The sequence below is a fragment of the Staurois parvus genome, unplaced genomic scaffold, assembly GCF_062004578.1.
Source record: "Staurois parvus isolate SC_StPar_1 unplaced genomic scaffold, SC_StPar_1.0 ptg001248l, whole genome shotgun sequence".
Lineage (NCBI taxonomy): Eukaryota > Metazoa > Chordata > Amphibia > Anura > Ranidae > Staurois > Staurois parvus.
Window position 1 is genome coordinate 335,311 of NW_028319044.1, and position 6,000 is coordinate 341,310.

A 6,000-nucleotide genomic window follows, 5' to 3' on the forward strand; every position below is an offset into this window, starting at 1 on the left:
TACTGTAAGTTATTGATACAATTTTCCATTTTCCTGGTGCCAACACGTCAATATACGACCACTTGCTTCCATGGTTTGGCACCAGGAAAGGAAAATTATGGTAAGTATTTTATACAATTTTCCTAGTGCCAACATGTTAACATACTACCAGTTGCTTCCATAGATTGGAACCAGGAAAGGAAAATTATGGTAAATATTTTTACAATTATCCATTTTTCTGGCACCGACATGGCAGCATACACGCGGTAACCTGCTGCCATGGATTGGCATGAAGAAAGGAATATTACGGCAAATATTTGATACAATTCTCCTTTTTCCTGGTGCCAACACATCACCATACTACCACTTGCTTCCATAGATTGGCACCAGGAAAGGAAAATTATGGTAAATATTTGATACAATTTTCCATTTTCCTGGCACCAACATGACAGCATTCATGGATTGGCATCAAGAAAGTCATATTACGGTAAGTATTTGATTCCATTTTCCTGGTGACAACGTTAACACACGACCACTTGCTTCCATGGATTGGTGACAGGAAAGGAAAATTACGGTAAGTTATTGATACAATTTTACAATTTCCTGGTGCCAACACATCACCATACCACCACTTGCTTCCATAGATTGGCACCAGGAAAGGAAAATTACTGTAAGTTATTGATACAATTTTCCATTTTCCTGGTGCCAGCATAGCAGCATAAATCCCACAGTACGCTGCCATGGATTGGCATCAAAAAAGGAATATTACGGTAAGTATTTGATACAATTTTCCATTTTCCTGGCACTGATATGGCAGCATACATGCGGTAGCCTGCTGCCATGGATTGGCATGAAGAAAGGAATATTACGGTAAATATTTGATACAATTTTCCTTTTTCCTGGTGACAACACATCAACATACTACCATTTGCTTCCATAGATTGGAACCAGGAAAAGAAAATTGTGGTAAATATTTGATACAATTTTCCATTTTCCTGGCACCAACATGACAGCATTCATGGATTGGCATCAAGAAAGTAATATTACTGTAAGTATTTGATTCCATTTTCCTGGTGACAACATTAATACACGACCACTTTCTTCCATGGATTGGTGACAGGAAAGGAAAATTACGGTAAGTTATTGATACAATTTTACAATTTCCTGGTGCCAACACATCACCATACTACCACTTGCTTCCATAGATTGGCACCAGGAAAGGAAAATTACTGTAAGTTATTGATACAATTTTCTATTTTCCTGGTGCCAGCATAGCAGCACACATCCCACAGTACGCTGCCATGGATTGGCATCAAAAAAGGAATATTACGGTAAGTATTTGATACAATTTTCCACTTTCCTGGCACTGATATGGCAGCATACATGCGGTAGCCTGCTGCCATGGATTGGCATCAAGAAAGGAATATTACGGTAAATATTTGATACAATTTTCCTTTTTCCTGGTGACAACACATCAACATACTACCATTTGCTTCCACGGATTGGCACCAGGAAAGGAAAATTATGGTAAGTATTTTAAAAAATTTTCCTGCCACCAACATGGCAGCATAGCCTAAGAATAATCGTCCGATTTTTGCCTTGTTTGTGGGTCAATGGCACCAGCGGATTTCTGTGGTTCCTCCCCTTTTCGGTGATCGGGCATGTTGGAAAATTCATGAAAAACGACCAATTTCCCACTCAATGATGGTCAAATCGTACAATTGTTTTTTTCCGAAAAGGATATGCTCGTGAGCCGTGATCTGGAAGGAACAGAAGTTTCACCTGTTATATGGGGTGAACTTTATGACTCGGTCGGCTGATTTTCTAAATCATTTGACGGCACCATCCGATTACCGAGCGAACGGCGTTTTTTGATTTTCGGACGAAAAATCGGTCGGAATTCGACCCATGTATGGCCTGCATTACACGTTATATGATTGCAATGCTGTTCATTTTGGCTAGCAACCCAACGTACAAGACAACATACCTGCGTTGCATGCCGCATTGCAAGGCAAGTTGTATTTCACGTCCAAATTTCAACATATTAGGTAAAAGATAATAAGTAAAAAAAATAACTAAAACAAATAAATAAGTATAATAAGAAGTTAAATAAATCAATAAAATAATAAAATTTATAAATATTAAATAACTAAAATAAAAAGATAAGTTAAACAATATATAAAATAAATAGATACAATTGAATATTAAGGAACTAAAATAAATAAATAAGTATACTAATAGGGAAAATAAATAGATAAAATAATAAATAAATCATATAATTTAATAAGTAAAATAAAGATAGATAAAATAATAAATAATCATTAAAATAAATAAGTTAGATAATAGGTAAAAAAAAAAAAACCTAAAATAAATAAATATTATAATAAGTTTAAAAAAATCTATAAAATAATAAATTTATAAATATTAAATAACTAAAACAAAAAGATAAGTCAAACAATAAGTAAAATAAATAGATACAATAATAAATAAATATTAAGGAACTAAAACAAATAAGTATATTAATAGGTAAAATAAATAGATAAAATAATAAATAATATAAATAAATAAATAAGTAAAATAATAAGTAAAATAAAGAAAGATAAAAGAATAAATAAATATTAAATAATTAAAATAAGTTAAATAAATCGCTAAAATGATAAATACATACTAAACAAAACAAATAAATAAGTAAAATAAATAGGTAAAATATTAAATAAATAAATACAATAATAAATAAATAAGTTAAATAAGTAAAATAAATAGAAAAATTATAAATAATAACTAACTTAAATACATAAAATTAGTAAAAGAAGCAGATAAAATAATAAATAATAACTACCTAAATAAATAAATAAGTTATTGAATAAATGAAGGGCCTCTTGAAGTGCTTCTTAAACCCTCAAGAGCCAATTACAGGTCACCTATACTTTTCTAAACTTGTCCTGAATTCAGGGCTGGGCAAATCCCAAGAGCCAGGTAGCCAATGTTCCTTAAAAATGACAGCTGGCACCTATTTTTTGAGGTTCAATTTAGTTGTCAAAGGAGCAGGCTCCTAAAAATTCTGCGGAGCTCCTGGATTGGCCAGACTGGCTCCTGAATTTACCACTGATTTGTCCACACCTGCCCCAAATAAAATCTCCCTCCAGACCTGAGTGCACCCCGGCAGGACAAATGTTTACCGTCTGCCCGGTTCCGCACTGCGCATGCGCACCACAGCACCATTCATTCCTATGGGAAAGCCGCTGGATCTGGCTGAACGTATTTGTCCCGGGTGGAAGCTCTCAGAGGGTGCAGGAATTTAAATTAGAGATGTAAACAATGTTATCCTTTACACCTAATTGCACCCTCAAAAAAAAAAGCAACCCTGTTCACTTCAAGGCGTTTGGCTAGAAAGACAAAATTTTGTCAAAAAATTTTTCCTCAAATTTGATCAAAATGAAAATTCTCAGTTTTGTTCATCCCTATCAGTGACCTTGATCCACTCTACCCGGACCCCGCATTCACTATATCCGCTCTCCCCGGACCCCGCATTCACTATATCCGCTCTCCCCGGACCCCGCATTCACTGTATCCGCCCTCCCCGGACCCCGCATTCACTATATCCGCTCTCCCAGGACCCCGCATTCACTATATCCGCTCTCCCCGGACCCGGCATTTACTATATCCCCTCTCCCCGGATCCCGCATTCACTATATCCGCTCTCCCCGAACCCCGCATTCACTATATCCGCTCTCCCCGGACCCCGCATTCACTATGTCCGCTCTCCCCGGACCCCGCATTTACTATGTCCGCTTTCCCCGGACCCCGCATTCACTATATCCGCTCTCCCCGGACCCCGCATCCACTACGTCCACTCTCCCCGGACCCTGCATTCACTATATCCGCTCTCCCCGGACCCCGCATTCACTATATCCGCTCTCCCCGGACCCCTCATTCACTATATCTGCTCTCCCCGGACCCCTCATTCACTATATCCGCTCTCTCTGGACCCCGCATTCACTATATCTGCTCTCTCTGGACCCCGCATTCACTATATCCGCTCTCTCTGGACCCCGCATTCACTATATCTGCTCTCTCTGGACCCCGCATTCACTATATCCGCTCTCCCCGGACCCCGCATTCACTATATCCGCTCTCCCCGGACCCCGCATCCACTATGTCCGCTCTCCCCGGACCCTGCATTCGCTATATCCGCTCTCCCCGGACCCCGCATTCACTATATCCGCTCTCCCCGGACCCCGCATTCACTATATCCGCTCTCCCCGGACCCCGCATTCACTATGTCCGCTCTCTCTGGACCCCGCATTCACTATATCTGCTCTCTCTGGACCCCGCATTCACTATATCCGCTCTCCCCGGACCCCGCATTCACTATATCCGCTCTCCCCGGACCCCGCATTCACTATATCCGCTCTCTCTGGACCCCGCATTCACTATATCCGCTCTCTCTGGACCCCGCATTCACTATATCTGCTCTCTCTGGACCCCGCATTCACTATATCCGCTCTCCCCGGACCCCGCATTCACTATATCCGCTCTCCCCGGACCCCGCATCCACTATGTCCGCTCTCCCCGGACCCTGCATTCGCTATATCCGCTCTCCCCGGACCCCGCATTCACTATATCCGCTCTCCCCGGACCCCGCATTCACTATATCCGCTCTCCCCGGACCCCGCATTCACTATGTCCGCTCTCTCTGGACCCCGCATTCACTATATCTGCTCTCTCTGGACCCCGCATTCACTATATCCGCTCTCCCCGGACCCCGCATTCACTATATCCGCTCTCCCCGGACCCCGCATTCACTATATCCGCTCTCCCCGGACCCCGCATTCACTATATCCGCTCTCTCTGGACCCCGCATTCACTATATCCGCTCTCTCTGGACCCCGCATTCACTATATCTGCTCTCTCTGGACCCCGCATTCACTATATCCGCTCTCCCCGGACCCCGCATCCACTATGTCCGCTCTCCCCGGACCCTGCATTCGCTATATCCGCTCTCCCCGGACCCCGCATTCACTATATCCGCTCTCCCCGGACCCCGCATTCACTATATCCGCTCTCCCCGGACCCCGCATTCACTATATCCGCTCTCCCCGGACCCCGCATTCACTATGTCCGCTCTCCCCGGACCCCGCATTCACTATATCCGCTCTCCCCGGACCCCGCATTCACTATATCCGCTCTCCTCTGACCCCGCATTCACTATATCCGCTCTCCCCGGACCCCGCATTCACTATATCCGCTCTCCCCGGACAACGCATTCACTATATCCGCTCTCCCCGGACCCCGCATTCACTATATCCGCTCTCCCCGGACCCCGCATTCACTATGTCCGCTCTCCCCGGACCCTGCATTCACTATATCCGCTCTCCCCGGACCCCGCATTCACTATATCCGCTCTCCCCGGACCCAGCATTCACTATATCTGCTCTCCCCGGACCCCGCATTCACTATGTCCGCTCTCCCCGGACCCTGCATTCACTATATCCGCTCTCCCCGGACCCAGCATTCACTATATCTGCTCTCTCTGGACCCCGCATTCACTATATCCGCTCTCCTCGGACCCCGCATTCACTATATCCGCACTAGAATTGGATCGCGCGTGTATTCACACCTATGCAATCTGATTCTGCACATTGCGGACTGATTTTGGGGTATTGGTAACGTAACATACACACCCGCAGCGGTTCGCAGGAATGGGGTGCGAATTCCACACCGCATCAGTGTGAACCCGGGCTGAAACCTGAAAGCTGATTGGTTAGCAGGCACAGGCGCAGCAATGTTAGTAAACCTCTCCCAGTATGGCGTTGATTTATTAAATAGTCATCGATAGACCTAAAGTAGATTGTAACATCAGCTCTTGGAATATACATTGCGGCATGTATGGCTGCCTCCACAGGACGGTTAAATCGACTTTAAGAGATCCGGGAGATGACCCAGACCAGCCTGCCAGTGTAGAGGAACTACAAGTCCCAGCATGCTAGGACAAGCCGGGGTTCTGTCGTTCCTTCGCAG